This window comes from Cyprinodon tularosa, unplaced genomic scaffold (assembly GCF_016077235.1).
Source record: "Cyprinodon tularosa strain WSP-4 unplaced genomic scaffold, ASM1607723v1 ctg176, whole genome shotgun sequence".
Classification (NCBI taxonomy): Eukaryota; Metazoa; Chordata; class Actinopteri; order Cyprinodontiformes; family Cyprinodontidae; genus Cyprinodon; species Cyprinodon tularosa.
In genome coordinates, this window is record NW_024038582.1 from 949372 (window position 1) to 968827 (window position 19456).

General features: G+C 36.0%; 1 protein-coding gene and 1 long non-coding RNA gene across 2 annotated transcripts in view; both read right to left on the reverse strand.

The window, feature by feature from the left end:
- The window catches only part of LOC119781387 (cadherin-4-like), a 380523-nt gene that overhangs the window by 136586 nt on the left and 224481 nt on the right, over nucleotides 1–19456 (reverse strand). The window lies entirely within an intron of this gene.
- Nucleotides 13551–14305, reverse strand: LOC119781388. Its single transcript, XR_005280564.1, has 2 exons — nucleotides 14200–14305; nucleotides 13551–13710 (listed from the first exon to the last, which is right to left on the reverse strand). It is a non-coding gene; the product is annotated as an uncharacterized LOC119781388 (long non-coding RNA).

Consider the following 19456-nt stretch of genomic DNA (forward strand, 5'->3'; position numbering starts at 1 on the left):
CCAAATGAAAATATGGTCACCCTATGATATGAAACACTTTAAATTGCCCCGTTATTAAAATGTGCTTTACAAAAATATTTCTACCAACTTAACGATGAAAAAGTAAAATTTAAAGCTAAAAGATTAAATATCATACGTTAAAACTGAAAAACTAAATGTCTGACACACACTTAGCTATCAAGATTTAAGAAACATCAGTAAAACTTTGGAAAATTTAACAAACAGTTATATTTACCACTTCTAACTCCTCCTTACCCACCTGATTAAAACATTGGAAACCAAGATGGGGCCTTAACAATGTAATACAACATAACTGTGCATTATACAGAGCCAGTAAAGGGGGAAAATAAATCAAAATCTTTCGTTACTTGTAAATCAAAGGTCACATTTGCCCTTTTAGATTGAATCCTACATCACAGAACCAGAGATATGTATGATCAGGAAAGTGTCAGATTTGTTTTATTGCCTAACAATAACTTATAGCTTTGTTAGCCCCTGTGTTTAAGGGAAGCTCAGACTGCTGTAAAGTGGAATTTTGGGTCACATTTAGTGACTCACTAGGTGATGGATCCGATCTTCTCAAGTCACATAGGTGAGCCCAGGGGAGTTCTGATTTGTGACAACTGCTGTATAATGACCCATTTGATACATGTCAAATTAAATTAATACTTGGGAGGAGAATTTTATATTGGTATTATGATGTTCAGTGTATTTGATAAACACATTTAAGTTCTTTGATGGTGTTTTTGTTTTTTGTTAAGTTTTTGATTACAATTGCATTTATTTTTCTTTAGTCATGTTGCATAATTTGTCACCAGTAAGTTTGTTATGCGCATTCATGCACGCAGACATGCCAAAAAGTTTGCATGTGCCATATCACTTTTTTTAGAGAAGCAATCCAGTTTGCGCTGCGTTAGAAAATCAGCTGTAAGCAACTTTGCAGATGTTTTTATACAAGCAAAGATCTGACGAAAAGCATATAAACTGTACTATATGCTAGTTTACATTCTGATCCTAGTTATAAAAAATAACTACCTACCGTAAATTCTCTAATATAGGCCTGGGCCTTTATTTCACTCAAGTGCATCGCGGTCCAGGCCTTTATTGGATAGAGGCCAGAATTAGAGACAGGCCTCTATTGCTATTTGAGCAAAACAGACTACCAGTGGAATGAATAAAAATGAGATTTTGTGTCTATTTGAACCTATAAAACACTAGGTTCATTTATTGAAAAAGTACAGTTACCATGTCTCGCTTGGTTTGAAGTAAAAAAAAAAAAATCCTCCAATTCTGTTTAATTCTCCTCCTCAGTTTTTCTCCTCCTCTTCATCTCTCCCTTTAATCTCCTCATCACTCGCGCTCCTCCTGTTCTGCTGCGTGTCTGTTCTCTTCCTCGCGCAGACGGGCAGCAGTCAGGGCCTGTCGTCCAGCTGCGCAGGGCTGTGGTACTTGTATGTTACTTACTACCACAAGTATAATGTTGAGGTATGCCCAGAAAAAACGTTTATAGCCCCGGCCTGTATTAGAGACCGGCCATTATTTACCTCCTCTGATAGCGAGACCGGCCAATGTTAGAGTCCCGGCCGCTATTGGAATACAGGCCAATATTAGAGAATTTACGGTAATTACATAGAACAGATTAAGTTCAAGATTTTTGTTAAATCAAGATAACCCCATTGGTTTAAATCTTAACCCAATCTTAATGACTTTATGAAGTCAGAAAGCCTTTCAGTAAACCTGAATATGATGTGGCGTTTAGTACAAAAGTAAAAAATGTTAAGGTCTATTTTCCCCACATGGTGTCTATCTGCCTTCTTTATGTGGTTTAAGTGAATTTAGAAAATTACAGTGGTGTAACATTTTACTGGCAATGTGTAAACACAACAAAAATATTGAATCCTTTTTAAAATTTTTCAACTGTTCTCCTTAAAACTGGATCTCTTTTGTTGTGTGCCAAGCAACGACTTTGTTTATGTGTACAAGCCACCATGATTCATGTTTCCCCACTGTTGACTCACCTGACCCTGGTTTAGTGAGCAAAAGCCAATTGGCTCCTTGTGAGCTGGAAAAATTGTAAACCAAGTCCAGAGATTCAAAAATGCATCCCTATCTTTGCTATGAGGCATTACCGTGATTCATCTTTACAAAACTGGAAAAGCTTGTGATAATCGCTTTAGTTAATCCCTACATGCTTCAGGCAAACAACATTAGAGAGTGAAAGGGTGATTCTTTAACCCTGGGAGAAAACCGTAGAAGTGTGGGCAGGGCTGCTGGAAGTAATTTTGAACAGAGGGTGCTGTGAAAATATGTTTTGTTTTTATTTTTTGGTCAAAAGACCTATGAGCCTATAGGCCTATTTAAAATACAATAAATAAATAAAAAATAAATAGATTGAGATTCACTACTTTTTTGTCATATATACTTCAGTGCATACAACTAGGTTCTGTAACACACAGACATCATTAATCACATTAATCATGAATCAGTTCTCAGGTGACTATATGCGCTATTATTTAAACTTCACAAAAAGAAAAATTCAGTAGCTTTACGGCAATTCAAAAAGCCAGCATTCACAAAGGGGTTGTCTTTCTTAAATTTGTCTGAGGTATGATTTTTTTTCTGACTGCTTTCAGACAAATGAAACAACATATGATCAGTCTCTTCAACATAATGCAGCCACTGTAAACCTAGCAAACCAAGCCGGTGCCACAGAACGCGAGGACGTTTCATTACCACAACGACATGCAGAAAATTTGAAACTTGAATTTGGCTGGGAGAACTTGTCTAATCCAATCACGTTTGTGGGTGCTGAGACTGTGCCTGCCGTTGCAACTGCCATTAGAGGTGCGCATAAATTATAATAAATTTATACTGCTACCCTACTGCTCCACTTGTGAAAGCAAAATTTGTCTGGCTTTTTGGCATGAAGACAATCATTCTTACTGCCACATCAGCAGACAGGACACTGTTAAAAAAAATAATAAATAAATAAGCCCTGTCTATAATTATAGTTTTAAATCTTTGTACATAGGAAGTGTTGTGTTGTTTTTTTCTGTTGTTCTTTTAAATGTGTCTTGTTTAATAATGTGAGAAAAATATTTTTTTTTTTATTCAGTCAGTATTTAATACAGGTAGCACAATAGACTGTTAGAATATTATGTATTGTATTTTATTTATTTTTTGTTTTGTTTTACCCAGCATATTGAAAAAAATATATATTTAGTCAATGTTATGAAAAACACCCTCTTGATACAAGATACAAGACTTTCTATGGAAATGGCCATTTATCAGTTAGTCATTAATTGATTAAGCCGATCAGTCAACATTACATTATTTCATTAATGAATAATAGCATCTGTAGTCCAACCAGGTGTTTTTAATTGTAATATTGCAAAAATACATGCTGAACTGACTGCATTTAAAGATATTATCTACTAAATGTTTTTAAAGTGAGGTAAAAAGAAAGGAATATCCATTAATCAAAATTGTAAAACCCTTCATGGAAATAGGCATCTAGTACTTGCAGTTAAGTCTTCTATGAAGAATCAAGAATCTGTATTGTTCTTATGTTACCATGATGAAAGAATGAGGAAGAATGAGTAAAAACAAGAAAACATTTGTTCATGAAATGTGGCCTTTATAGTAGTATTTACATTAAGTGCATCTTAGTAGTCTATATGAGTCAGACTCCCTAATTCCATAAATTTGTTGTGTGTAACAGTTTTGGAAACATTTTATGGGAATTGTTTACTTATCAAACATTTATTGATACTGCCCTGCCATGGATTACCTCTAACACTTTGCTACTGCTGTTAGGTTTTCTTGATATTTTCTGAGAAAGAAAAACATTGTACTTATCTGCACTTTCTCTTGGTTACAAAAGATCAACCAGGTTCTTCTATATATAAACTTAGGATGTCACCAGTGCAGCAAGTTAACATCCAAACTGACATCTTAAGGGAATATGCCCTACACAGATGGCTACAAGATCCCCTCATTAGTATCAGAGGGTGTTCTTCTCCCTGACAAGGACGACTTCACTATACTGTTATATCAAAATAATAAGCAAATATATCCCCTAATGGCTAAATATAAGTATCTGTGGTCCCAAAAGATTTGGTATAGAAAAGAAATACAGCAAGAGTTCTCTAGAGCCTTTCAAACTTTTGTTGCAGTGTGGGCGTGAGGAATATACAAAGTAAACAAAAGACTTTAAAAGAGGAAATGATGGCTGAACAGTGTTTGATGAGAGCTCTTAGCCTGTAGCTATAGCACATTAGGCACAGATGAACCACAGCCAGCTCCCACACTGTTAATGTGCAACACATTACAACTGCACAATGAGTTATGATTGCCATTAAAAAGCAAAAGATTTAGACTTCACAGCTGGATTTAAAGGGCTGTCACTGCTGTGTCCTGTCCATCTCCCACTACCCACGCCTACTTCACAAACACGATGCTGACAATCATTCCATTGGACTCACCTTGCCAAGAATTTCCATACCAATGCAGAAGCCTTTGCACTGATTTAAATGTTCATTCACTCTGATCTTAAAACTGTAACTTTATCATAGTAGTCTGATTTAGCAAAACATCGTCTCAATTCATCCCAATGAATGAATCACTCTGAACTTCAGTAATTCAACTCAAACACTGAAACTCATCTTGACAAAAAAAAATGTCTGTACATCTGTGTTTATAGGTGCTTTGGATGAGTAAGGAAAAGCAGAGCAAAAAAAATATGGCTGTGATCTTTACTAGTGAGCTTTAATAGAGTTGACTGATAAGGACTGCCTTCTGAACAGTTCTCCACTATACAAGAAAACAGTGGTCCAACTGAGCAAGCTATAATTTGTTCATACATTTTTGCTTCTCAAAATACTGTGAAAATTGCAAACATTCAAATGGTCATATCTCCTTCGGTTATTGTTCTATTTCCACACATTTACCATCATTGGAAGGCCTACTGTAGGTTCAACTCCTTCATGGTCTGTACATAACTGAAAGCCCTGAGCAGACTCATCCAGGTTTTGTAGTGGCCTCTTAAATTCCCTTCTGATAATTTAGATAATTATTGGTTGCAGCTTATTAAAACCCCAACATTTTCATATAAAATTATAATGTAACTAATGTGATTTTGATGCAAACGGAAACATATTTCTAAAGGTGTAAAGCAAACACAGACCTAACACCTGGCGGAAGGCTCCTTTAGCATGACTTAGTGTATGAATGTGTCATGGGATGGAGGTGATCAGTCTGTGGTTCTGCTAAAGTATTAAGTACTGCAAGTCCAAGTTGTTTGAATTGAAACCATTCTCCTCTGCAAAGTTGAGTCTAGGTTTGTTTTTTATTCTTTTGATAAAAGTTTATATATTCTCAACTGTGTCAGATCAGCTTAGTTTTCTGAAAAGTAAAGACAATTATAAGCCATAAAAATCTTAAGAATAATTTAGACTACTGCCTTTAGAGCAAGTCCAAAATAAATCACAACTCAAGAGTTTGTGAGGGTAGTGATATGGTTTGGCTCATTTGAAAACCCTACTGTACATAGGTCCAGACTCCAAAGAATTATTTTAATATCCAAAGATCACAGATATAAATGGAATCAGACAAAAGTTATAATAACCTATAAAAAAGAAAAACATGGAAGTCAGACATTTCTTTTTAACCATCCTTCAACAGAACGAGAAAAAAAACAAAAAACAAATCAGGGAGCAGGCATGGACAGAAATTATGTTACTTTTAACTTAATATTTTGTACACAGCGCTTTGAGGAAGTCACTGCCACAAAAGATTATTGTAACTGTCATTTAGTTTTCTAGACCTCTAAGCAGTTATTTTGGCCCATTCCCCAAGAGCAAACTACTCCAGTGGTTTAAGGTTTAAAGGTTGCCTTCTTTTCTGGATGGCATCAATAGGATTTGGGTCAGGCCACATAGAATGCCGCTTTAGCCACTTGGCCCTATTATGGCTCTACTTTTCTTATACCTGATAGTTAGGTTATCCTGATAAACTTTTTGTACAGTATTTCTGCTGCTATAAGTTTGGGCAGCTGGATCACATCGGGACCACTTTTCCTCACTCTGCTTCATTTATCTCTGTTCTCCGATGCTGCAGTATTTGTCAATTCCCACTCTTAACTTAATGCCCTCTCTGTTTTTTCTAATCACCATAGCTTCATCATGCATGATCGGCCTGAAGCATTACTGAAGAGTCAGCGACAAACAGCAACCGAAAATCGTCACTGCAAGCTCATCCAGGAGGAGCATGTCTTGCAAGTCAATAACTTGATGCAGTCAATTGGTTTTACTTCCCAATTTGACAGTATTGTCTCCGTAAATTGCCTTGAGTTGACGTGAATTGCTGTTAGATGAATAAAATGAACTGAATTGAATTCATAATAGTGCAAGTTTTTCCTCTTAGTCATCCTTGGGTGTTTTTAGCTGCTTGTTTTTGATCATTATCCTGTTTTAATACGTATGACCTGCGACTGAGACCAAGTTTTCTGACACCGGGCAGCAAATGTCTCTGTAAAATCCCTTTATAGTCTTGTACTTGTATTGTACCTTTGAGAAAATCAAGGCACCCAGTGCCAGATTAATCTAAAAAGCGCCAGAACATAGCCTGCTCCATGTTTCATAGTAGTTCTTTTCTTGATATGCTTCATTGATCTGTGTGTGAACATAGAGCTCATGTACCTTAGCAACAAGTTCAAGTTCTGTCTCAGCAGTCCATTGGACACTTCTGATTTGTTTTTGACAATGGTGTACTCCTTGGTCATGTCCTGTTAAGTCCACTTTCGCTCATGCAATGATAGTATGATCTAAAACTGATGTTCCTTAAGCATGCAGTTTTCCTTCCGCAGGCATGTGCACGGAGTTTAGCTAACGGCCCATGGATCCTACATTTCTGAAATATATGTGCAGCTAGTCACAGTAACATCAAGCTGCTTGGAGATGGCCTTATAACCTTTACCTTTAACAAACTATATTCCAGAGCAGTGAACGTCGTCACTGCATGGGAATTATCACTGGATGCTACCCCGCCCTTCTCTGCCAGTTTGCATAGGGGTACTATGTAAATTCACTGCCCTCACCATGGACACTGTGCTCGGTCTGAATGCAACTGTAAAAAGTGCTATGTATAATTACATAGAAGCGGGTCTCAGATTAATCATAGAATAGATCTTTGCACTACGGCAGCACAGAGATGACAAACCATTGACAGAAGAAGTCTTCATTAAGTTCGAATGTGACTGTGGCAGGCTAGGCCTACATAATGTATATCCTACACCTATAGGAAAGACAATCCAGATGTTGCAGAAGCCATTTTGTATCATGACGGCCTTCGTATTGTTTGGGGGAAAGAATTGGTGGGGGGAGCAGTTTATATCTCAGCAGTCTGCAAAGTCTGACCGTTAGATCTCGCTGAAAATTGTACTATAGACTTAAGTATAAAAATATATATTCTTATATAATATATAAGAAAGGTGTTTAGTTGCAGTGTTTATAAAGTAACGCTCTGATTTTCAAACATTTAAATACTATTTCTTCAAAAATGACGAGACCTCATTATTCATCCTGCAGTCAAAACATGAGAGGGAGAAGGAATACCTCTTCATATTAATAATTTGAGTTATATATATATATGTATATATCTCAGGGCTCTTTTCTGAACTGTGCAGCGCCCTCATACTTTTTTTTTTTAAGTCGCAGGGAAACGGCTGTTCCAACAGTTGGTTGATTATCAAGGCCAATTGTTGTGGCAGAAGGTTTGCAAGCAGTTTGGTTATGGTCGGTGTCTCAGAAGCATCTTGCTAACCAGTTAGCAACTTGGTTATATAACTGCGACACATGAATCAAGACGCTATGACAGAAAAAAATTGATCTTCAGATGACTGTTGATCAGATTTTAAGACAGGATTTTTTAGTAAATAGAAATGTTCAAACTTTTGGGACAATATGGTCTGATAAAGAGTACATTTTCTCGAACTGAACAACAATCTGATCAACAAGCCAAGATTCTCCTGTGCAAATGCTTGCGGCGTGATAATTCAATAATATTATAATTTAGCGAAAATAAATCGACATCATGACCTCTACCGTTTATGACTAGCGTGTCTTACTTCTTCTTTGTGCAGGGTAGGCCTGCCTAAGGCACTTCACCTACAACGCTGTAGCCCACAACTTTGTAAACGAGCAACTTCCAAGATATGGCTCGAAATATGGGGAAAAAAAGACAAATAACAGGTAATAAAGGAACTCAGGCTACTCACTGTTTGGGCCGCAACAAGTTTTTTTTTTTGTTTTTTTTTTAAAGCCTGCGTCCATTCTAATGACCCATCTCCAGTTCTGTCCTGTCATTTTAAAATCTTCCTCATTTGTAATCCAAGTGGATTAATTTCATTTAATTTCATATAGGGAGAGGGATGTTCCCTTTCCTTCACAGCCATTTTGTAGTGCAGTAACATTTTACTTTTATAGTGACCACAAAAGTAAAAAAAAAATCCCTCTCAGATAGTCTCAGAACGCCGCTTTTTAGCTTTATTTAACAACAATTTTTTTTTAAAATTCCAAAGTGACATTTTAATTTCCCTAGGCAAATAATTGGATCTATTATTTTAAGTCATAATCAGCCAAATTAACAGAAAACAATGCGTAAAACATATCACTCTCTCTCTCTCGATTAAATCTATTAAATATATACAGCTTAGTAACTGAACAAATGCCTGAAATAGTCATTAAAATAATACTGTCCTTCACAAAAAAAGATTTTTTTTTTTAGAAAGCATAGATAATATAATAAAATATGTTTTTTACTTCAGTGTTTTTAATATGACTTTGTCAGCTCAGGAACCTTTTTTATTCCTGGCATATTGAGTTCCAGTATCAAGCCTAATCATTGTACTGTGCATATTTCTGTTCAGCATGAGGACTTGCTACAGTACATGAGCAATAGTTCTGAGCAGAAGTAGGAAAAATAGAGGAAATGGGCAGAATCACAAATGAAGCATCCTCTCTTCCGATCACTCTGTCTTTCTCGCCCACATGAGCTATATCTCCCTCTGGGGCCAGGACTCTAACTGTGAAATGAATGAGAGGCAAAGCGTGGGTAGACGCTAACACTAAGATAATGACGCCGTTTTGTCAGCCCTGGCCTGGAGCTCCATCTCTGTTGATAGCAAAGAGACATGGGAAGATAGTACGACAGAGAAATGCTTTGCTTTTAAGCTAACAGTACTGCATTTCTCAAACACACAGCCATATGTCATAGAAAGGACAATCTGAGTCAGATGCTTGACTTGTATGAAAACTGAAAACAAGATATGAAAAAACTATGTTCTTTTTGAGAGTTGTAATGTTCACACAGCACAAAATCATCTAACCATAATGTGCCAGGGATTGTTCAGAGGAGATACTGCATATAGGACAGTTTCTATCCTTAGACGTATGATTAAAAGTATTAAAAAGTTTATATCTTTTCTACCATGGCAAAAGAAAAAAACATGAAATCTGAATCCTTCTATTAGGTTGTGATTTGAACTGTGAAAAGTTAACGAAAAGAATCCATCAAAGAAACGATTGAAACTCATTATGTCTGCTGTTTAACATCAGACAAACAAACAAAAAACACACTGCAAATATTAAATGTGTTCTCCATGGGTTAGACTGAGCCTCATTTACTTTGAGTCCTGCTGGAACATGATTTGTGTCTGCAAAAACCCATGCTGCGCATCCCATACACAGAACTGCTTAGTTATGACTAAACCAGTGATGACAACTGTTAATAGCACAGTCAGGCAACCATCGGAAACACTGTTAGTGTGTATGGGATGAAGGACAATTTTTTTTCTAATAAACGACATGAAAAAACAAATTATGAAGTGTACGACTTTGAAAACACATAATTAGATCTGTGACAGCTGGGAACAATATCATTGTCAGCAGGGATAGAAAATTCTGCATCGCATTTAACAAAAGTGCATGTCTGACTGGCATATATCATGTTTAATGAATGAATTACAGATTTCACATCACACAAGCTGCATATCAGCAGCCTGCATTATTATTCATGACAGAAAAATGACTGAAGAGAAATGGGGGAAATTGAATGCTTCAATTAATCACTGAATTTCGGGTATGCTCTTTAGGAGTGTTTATGTCTGCTAAGTTACTAAGTTATTGCTAATGTTAGCCTTAAATTTATTTAATTCTGTTACCTCTTTGATTTGGTTGGAAGCTGTAAAGGTGTGTTTGTTTTCTTGGTTTATCGTTAAACTGTCTTCTGAATTAGACCCTAGAGAAGCAACGCTGAAGGCATTCAGATAACTGCCTGTCTTCCCTGTAACGGTAATTCTGGAGTTCATCTCTGGACTTATGCTCAGCCTTGCTACAGAGGATTATAAAAACTCTACAAGATTAACAAAAAAATCTATATAGTAATAAACCACAATCTAATTCAAAAAATGTGTTATTCATATTAAACATATCAACCATAATGCATTTTAGAGGAAGAATATGAAGGTAAATATGTGCCAAAATGAACGAACTTGTGAATTTAATGTGAAAACTTGAGAATGCAATGTGAGAATTTGTACCACAAAAATCTGAACTTGTATGCCAAAATGTTCTGCTGTAAAGAAAAACCGCACACACACAAACTGAATTTGAAGTTGCACTAAAAGAAATATCAGGCAAGAACATGTAAAAAAAAATTACACTTGTCAGTCCAATCTTCACCTGAAGAGGATTTTCACTCAAATCTGATTTAAATGTGAATGCACAAAAAAACTATTTACTGGTGTGTTCATATAGTTTTACACAAATAAAATTACAGCTGACAAATGATTATTGATAGTTTATTTGTAATTATTATTTTTTTGCATATGTTAATCTTGCATTACAACCTCAATTTAGCCATTACAGCTTCTTGAATCTGCTGCTTCAAGAACACAAACGCGCTCTCGCGAGACACAGCACGTTGACACCACGCTTTGACTTTTGTCACATTCCTTGCGAGATATTTGTGCCAAAACGAACTTGTGTTTGAAGATGTGAGAGCAAATGTGGGGGGGAAGGGAGGGGGGGGGTGGTCTGTAGGCCAACCAATCACAGGCTGCGTCTCAATTCGCAGGCTGCGTACTTGGCAGGACGCCTTTGGAGCACTTCCTGGTTACGACACGACGTCATCACGTTTACCCCAAAAACAGCGCCAAACAAAATCCGACAGTTGGAGAAATACGGAAAGAAACAACAAAACCAAAAAAATATATATGGAATTTTTTTTTTATTTTCTTGTTATTGGAGGAGGAGAGTCGCTTTGACGGCTTCGGCGGCAGCAAAACCTGCGACGGATTTTTCTCAGGCTGGCAGTGCGCAGTGGAGAGGTAAGATCTACCTGCTATTATTCTAACCCACAGGGGCCTGCTAATGATCAGAATATACCAGTTATTAAATAAACGCTTGTCAGCAGATTGATGAATATGTTTAAATAACAAATTTTATATTTATTTTTAAGTTTGTAATTTATTTGTTTGTAACTTTAGTAATTTGAATTGAATACTTAAATGTGTACAAACCCTGTAAATAACTGACTTGAATAACTACTTTTACCATTACTAATGTTTTGTTGAGAAGCCAAACTGTTGAGAAATAAATAATTTTTTGTCTAAATTGTTATCCCCTTACTGCCTGATTTTATTTGCAATTACTGTATATATATATATATATATATATATATATATATATATATATATATATATATATATATATATATTTATATATATATATATATATACGGTATATATATAAACATAATACAGGAAAAAAATAAAAATATAAAAACGAAAAAATAAGTTAAATAGTGGATCTAGATTAAGTAAAATTTAATTTCTAATAAATCATGTAATAAAGATAGATGACTGAATAAAAATAAATATTTTTGTCTATTTTTTTCTACAGGTCAAAACGGCATGTGCTGACATGCACAACATCTGCCTGGGAGCTGGTGATATCACGGCCCCAGAGGATGACATGCCAGAGGATGAGGAGGGGAGTTGGAGGCAGTCAGTGGTGCTCCATGGAGGGACCAGCTGTCTGCCAAGGTGTCTGCCCCTGGAGGAGGGTCTACCCGACCACCATTACATTTAGATTGTCACATTTTAGCACATTTTAATCACATTTTAGCTGTTATTTCAGGGTAATGAAAACAGTTTTAGTAAAGTCATTATTTTCTTCGTCATTTTAAACTTTTTTAGTAACATGGCAGCCGTCAATTGGGGCAGCTGTCGATTGGGTCAGCCCTGCAAACCCTGATGGATGATGTGGTGAACAGTGGAGAGAGGCACCCCCACCCCCCAGATGATGTCCCACTCACAGTCAGAAGACTCCAAGGTCATCTGTGTGGCATCGCATCCAGTCCAGCAGCACCACCAGGGACTCCTGCTCAGTCACAATTGTATATATATATATATATATATATATATATATATATATATATATATGTTCTCTAGTAATATTTACTGTATATCTTCTGTAAATAGTTGTAGTAGTTAATTTTAAAATCTAATTTCAATACTTAAAAATGTTTTTAATAGTTTATTGTAAATACTTGCTTCTCTAAAAATAAACTGATATCACTGAGAAGTTGTTCTAAGTTTACTTAAATTATAAAGAAGTGATGAAACAGATAAAAGACTTTAAGAACACACCGACAACAATAACTTTTATAAACAATTTAATAATTTAATTTAATAACAGCAACACATAACCTGAACTTGTTAAAAAAAAAAAAACACCAAAAATAATAATGTCTGTCCACCATCCTCTCCAATAAATGAAATAATCTGTCCATCCTATCCCGCTTCCCTCTGCCATCTGATATCCTCCCTGATTAAATCCACCAACTCGTCACTCCTTCTTCTCTTGCTCCTTTCCCTCCTCTCTCCTGGCCTCTCATCCTCATTCTCTTCCTCATCGTCAACCTGGTGCTGCTCAGCCTCTGCAGCACCTGGCCCTGCTGTGTCCTCAGGGATGGAGGCAATTAGGACAGGTGGGGCATTAGGGGGCCTCTGTCCTAATACCTCATCCATGAGGACAAACCAGGGCCAGGTGGCAGCAGTAGGCTTCCCACTGACCCCCTGTTTTCTGTAGTGTTTCTTTAAAGCTAGAAAAAAGGAAGGTTTCATGATTTGGATGGATTAATGAAATTCTACAGAAAAAGACTTTGGAATGGTAACCTGGAGATTACTTTTTTAAGCTTACTCAAAATTAACATGAATATAATAAATGTAAGATGTAATTTCCCTACACACACACACACACACACACATATACATATACATATATATATATATATATATATATATATATATATATATATATATATATATATATATTAGTGTGTGTGTACATTATCCAAACCTGAACATACTTTGTATTTTTTTTTTTTAAGTTGTCCCACACAAGAATCACTTCTATCACAAATATGAGATTTACAAAAAGTGGCATCTGGGCATCATTTGATGTGATCAAATTATCATATATTTGTACGTTGGTGTTTGAACAGGACTTCTTTTAACTTGTGTGACTTTTACATAGAAATGCAACATGTAGATGGAATTCTGCCTCAACTCTTCGCTCCATCCGACTGCAGCAGTATTTTTGGCCCCGATGATGAAGTGGTCATTTTATCCACTCCTCTGTCTGCTCCCTGGAACAAAATGACATGTAAAGCATATTTCTGTTATGTCAACAGGCAAAATGACTGTTCTGTATAATTACACTGGTATTGTTCTTCAAGTGAATTATACTTTAAACCTTATTATACTGTACTGTAAATTAACTATACATTATTGAGTATTAAAACAAAACGTTTACAGTATTAACAGCCCAGTACAGCTGGACTAATGTTATTTCTTCAGCTGCATTAAGCTTTAAAAGTTCTAATACTTTGTAATAAACTGTTTGAGAATAAAATGATCTGATTAGTGAGGGATACGGCTATCAGTACAGTAAGATGTAGGTTAAAATAAAAAATAGTGACATTTGTATGATGGCTTTTAATTGTTGATGAACATCACGTATCAACAGGTTAGCTTTAAGCTTTAGCTTTAGCTGGTCCTACACATCCCGGTGGCTCTGTTACCGTCATGTATTTTAATAGATGTTCATTTAAAAAAAGCAAAAACAAACTACTTACATTTAAAGGTGTTCTCCGCTCTACTGCCGGCGCTGCTGCTGCTTTCGGTTGTCCGTAACTTCAAGAAAATCCGACTTTCTTCTTCTTTTTCTTCAACTACTAAAAAAAAAAAAAAAAAAAAAAAAAAAAATAGAAGCCAGGAAGTGCTCCAAAGGCGTCCTGCCAAGTACGCAGCCTGTGATTGGTTGGCCTATAGAACCCCCGCCCCCCTCCACATTTGCTCTCACATCTTCAAACACAAGTTCGTTTTGGCACAAATATCTCGCAAGGAATGTGACAAAAGTCAAAGCGTGGTGTCAACGTGCTGTGTCTCGCGAGAGCGCGTTTGTGTTCTTGAAGCAGCAGATTCAAGAAGCTGTAATGGCTAAATTGAGGTTGTAATGCAAGATTAACATATGCAAAAAAATAATAATTACAAATAAACTATCAATAATCATTTGTCAGCTGTAATTTTATTTGTGTAAAACTATATGAACACACCAGTAAATAGTTTTTTTGTGCATTCACATTTAAATCAGATTTGAGTGAAAATCCTCTTCAGGTGAAGATTGGACTGACAAGTGTAATTTTTTTTTACATGTTCTTGCCTGATATTTCTTTTAGTGCAACTTCAAATTCAGTTTGTGTGTGTGTGGTTTTTCTTTACAGCAGAACATTTTGGCATACAAGTTCAGATTTTTGTGGTACAAATTCTCACATTGCATTCTCAAGTTTTCACATTAAATTCACAAGTTCGTTCATTTTGGCACATATTTACCTTCATAGAAGAATGCTTATTTTAGTTTGCTTTAAAGCCAAACAACATGGAATTCAAACCACATTAATATCTAAAAAAATATATATATGATAAAGTCAGATATGATCCCATGCCAGTTTGGAAGGCTGGGACAAAATGAGATGTCTTAAATGTCAACAAAATGAAGCCCAATTATTCTACATGTCATAAATATATGTGTCAGTGGCGTTGAACGTTGAACTGCCATAGATCTGATTATCTGGACTTCAGGATTAGACACAACAGGATTTTCACAAATATTATTCATCAAATCAATAAATCTGCAAACAGAAACTGTGATCATTGTAATACTCATCCAGAAACACTCATCCATATGTTTGTAGAAATCCCCTGTTTCTAAAAGCTAATCATCACTTATTGGTCTGTTAAAAGCGAACTCATAAACTGGGATATTTTATTTGTCGTTGGGAATATTTTCAACATTCATTGTTGTAATAATCCTCTGCTATTTGGAAGAGACGGAATTTCATGCACTTTGAGAATAAACGGATTAGTGTGGAGAGTACTTTTAAGAGTATCATTGTATAGTAATGTGTATTGTTTGTTTATGTTTCTGACTGTATCCTAGTTTGAGGATTTTTTTGCATCTGATCGTTCTTTCTTTTCTGTTTCCAATGATTCCATGGTTGTCGATTTTCTGTAATATGTATTTCCTTTAAACCATGTGATTTATTTTTGTGATTTGTTTTATTTAATGTGATTGTGTTGTACATTTTTTGTACTTTTGATAATAAAAAAAAACAAAAAACGTAGGAGTTTGTGCAGAAATTGAAGGGTCGATGGTTCAAGCCCCAGCTCCGGCTTTCAGAGTCCTTTTTTTCCTTGGGCAAGACACTTCACCCGCACTGTCTGATGGTGGTTTGAGGCCAGATGGTGCCACTGAACTTTGGTCAGAGAGCTCCAGGGCAGCTGTGGCTACAATGCACTTTGCCACCATCAGTGCCTGAGTGTGCGTGTGAATGAGTGAATGACTGATTGTAGTATAAAGTGCTTTGGTCAAATCTCCTTACTTCAATAAGTACAGACATAAGTACAGACCATTTACCATATAACGTGAAGCTAGAAATGGAACAAGGATTAGACTGGAACATACATGCAGTATTGCAAGGATTTAATAAAAAAATTAATCAAATTACATAATTAGAGGAAACTCAGGAGCCAAGATGACAATGACAAAGGAAGCAGCGAAACCAACAAGAAAAAAGCAACTTAACTACCAGTGGGAGGTGATAGTGGGCATGGAAAACCAGTAAAGACAATCAATTCGAACGCAAACAGTTGATGATTATGACACTCCAAGACTGTGATGATAGAACAGATACCAAACATCGAAATATTTCACTCCTGACAACTAAACAACAAAGTTAATTTTGAAACAAGACCCTCTGATAATCAGGAGCCAGTACTTCTGAGTACCTTTAACTTGTATTCAAATTGATAGCCAGTTCTTTTTTAGCAATATACATTTATATAAAAATACAAGTTACATACACAAAGAAGCATTTTACTACATTATGACACATTGTTTTTACTAGAACAGTTATTCTTACATATTTATAATTTTCTTTACAAAAACAATTTCCACAAATATGAATAATTTCAGTGAGTAGACCTTCAAATGTTATAAGAGAAAAAACATCTCTAGAAGATTGTGTTAATTTTAAAATAGAGCATCAAGGGCAAACTAGCCCTTTAAACAACACATTTCAAGAGAAACACATTTTTAAAAGTAATAAATTAAAGAAGTGAATTAAATCAAATTTTAGAAAAAAATAAAACAAAAACAATGGATGAAAGATCACACTACAGTGTGGAAAAACTTTGACTAATGAATGTTTCAAACACTGTACAAATCTAGGCTGTACACAAGAGAACATTAACAGATATTTATAAGGACTTTGTACAGCTAAATAAATACTGTAAATACTAAAAATATTTAAAATAATGGCTTTCTGTAGGACAAATGAATTTGGTATTTTGATTATGTGTGATCCTAAGATCCTCTAAGCATTAAAAGCAGTTTGGGTTGAGGAATCCAAACCCACATGCCAAGTGGGACTTTTAAAGAGAAATTAGCTAATCAGACAAGAAATGAGAGCTTCATTTAATTTGTTCTATGGCTAGTACTAGTATAATAATATTTATTGTAAAAATACCCTGTAAAAATGATTTCTGGATTTTTCTTTAAAAAAATATTGCGAAAAACTCAGTGTGTATTTCTTTAACAATTAAGATTAATATTTTGTTATTTCTATTTTTAAAAAGTTCTAACTTAAACTATGGTTTAAAAGACTCAGAACAAAATATATATACATTTTTCTTGTTTTTTTTTCAGTAGCGAAGCACTAGGGCTACTCCCAGTTTAGAAAATGGATTTGAATGTAACAAGCGGCAACACTAACCAGACTAAGTAATAAGTGAAATTAAAGTTCTGCCATTGCTTCAAACATCAGCATCATATTCATTTATAAAAGGCCAAAGAGTCAAACCTCCCAACTAGAAAATTCTTGTTGAACTAAACTCAGGGTTTGAGAGTTTAGTTATAGCCTTGCTAATATAAGCAGGGGGTAGAACATCTGGCTGTGTCCTTAAGGGTCTTTACCTCATATTGTAAGTGGTTCTCTTAGTATTTTTTAAACAGTGTGATCAAAAATTCTAAAATGGAACCGCAAAAATGAAAAAAAAAAACACTGCAGAGACGTGAGAAAATAAAACATGAAATGCTTAAAAAAAAGTGAAGAACTGTTAAATTGATTGAGGGGAAATGTGTGGTCTGTGAATTGGTGAGTGTGTAGGGAGTGTAATCAGAGAGAGGGAGAGGTGCATCATTATTCAGAGTGAGAAGTTGGCAGAGAGAAGCTTAGAGGTAAACCAGATGATGGAAGAGCCTATGATTCCCCTACTCCCCTCTCTTGCTGCCCCCACGTCCACCCCAGTTAAATCCTGAATTTGGAGCTGTGAGATGAGGAGTGCACAGCAGCAGGCACAGTCCTACCTATCACTATCGCTATGGGGAACATAGTGCTGCATTTATTCTTAAATCACACGAAGGCAGGTGGTTGAGTGAGTTCACTGGCTGGTGGATTTAATATTGTGCATAGTGTGGTTTGCAAAAAGTGATAGAGTACAATATAGGATGATATTTTACAATATTTATTTTATAATACAAGTTTATTAACTGGTAAAGCATTCATTGAACAGTAAAAAAAAAAGTATTTACTCAGAGTTTAAAGGAAATATAATGTAAGGCTTAACTTGACGAGAACAGAGAAGTGGTTATGCTTTTAACACGACACATGTTAGTGGGTGAGATATATGACTTAGAAAACTTTTATTATCATTTTGCATACACAGAGTGTATACAAAACAAATCGTTTAGCACAGCTTTTCAGACAGAAAATGAACATTTCCATTCCATAAAGTGCAGCAGTGATCAAATGTAAACAGTGTGGGAGAAAAAAAACATGGTGCAAAAAATGTTTAAAGTTAAAAAAGGTTCAGAGCCTTAGGGGAAAATTTAGCATTAATCGGTAGAAAAATAAAAATAATAATTTCCGTCACGATCACGGAGTCCAGGACCAGCCATTTTTGCCCAAATATAGTAACACCTCACTACTGAGATCTTCTGGTAGTGATGTCATGGTGCGGTAAGCTGAAGGCCGTTCTTCCCGCTTTACAAGCAACATTAATGGGACCTACTAGACACATCTGCAATCAACAAGTTATTTAAGATTTTGAGAGGACTTCACCATTGAAATTCGCGAGAGCTAAAGTCAATTTGACAGTTCCCACGTGCATGTCTAGCTGCCGAATTCAAACAGGTTTTGGACTGTCTAAATCTTCAACAGCTGACAGATGGCCCCACCCACAGCAAAGGGCATACTCTGGACCTTGTTATAACTGACTCCCTTCCACTCACCAGCATCAACATATACGATGTTGGTGTCTCAGATCACCTGGCAGTTACATTTAGACTCCCAATAACCTTTTTCACCAAACCAAAACGCCATATCACTTTCAGAAACATCAAAAACATTGATTCCTCATCCTTCAGCTCACATCTTCAGCATCTTTCCCCCTCTCCACTCTCATCAGCCAGTGACTTAATGGACTTCTACAACACAAGCCTCAACTCCATCCTGGATACTCATGCTCCTGTAATAACCCGGACTGTCACATTCACACGTTCCGCTCCTTGGTTCACCAAAGAGCTAAGGCAAATGAAGAGGTCTGGCCGTGTCCTGGAGCGGGCATATAAAACATCTGGCCTGACGGTGCATAAATTGGCCTACCGGGAACATCGCAGAAATTATGCAACAGCCCTCTCCAAGGCCAGGTCCAATTACTACTCCTCGCTCATCAACAATAACCCAGGTAATTCCAGAAAACTCTTTTCCACGATCAGCCATATTCTCAAACCACAGGTCTCCTCATTCTACAACCACACAGATATAAACTGCA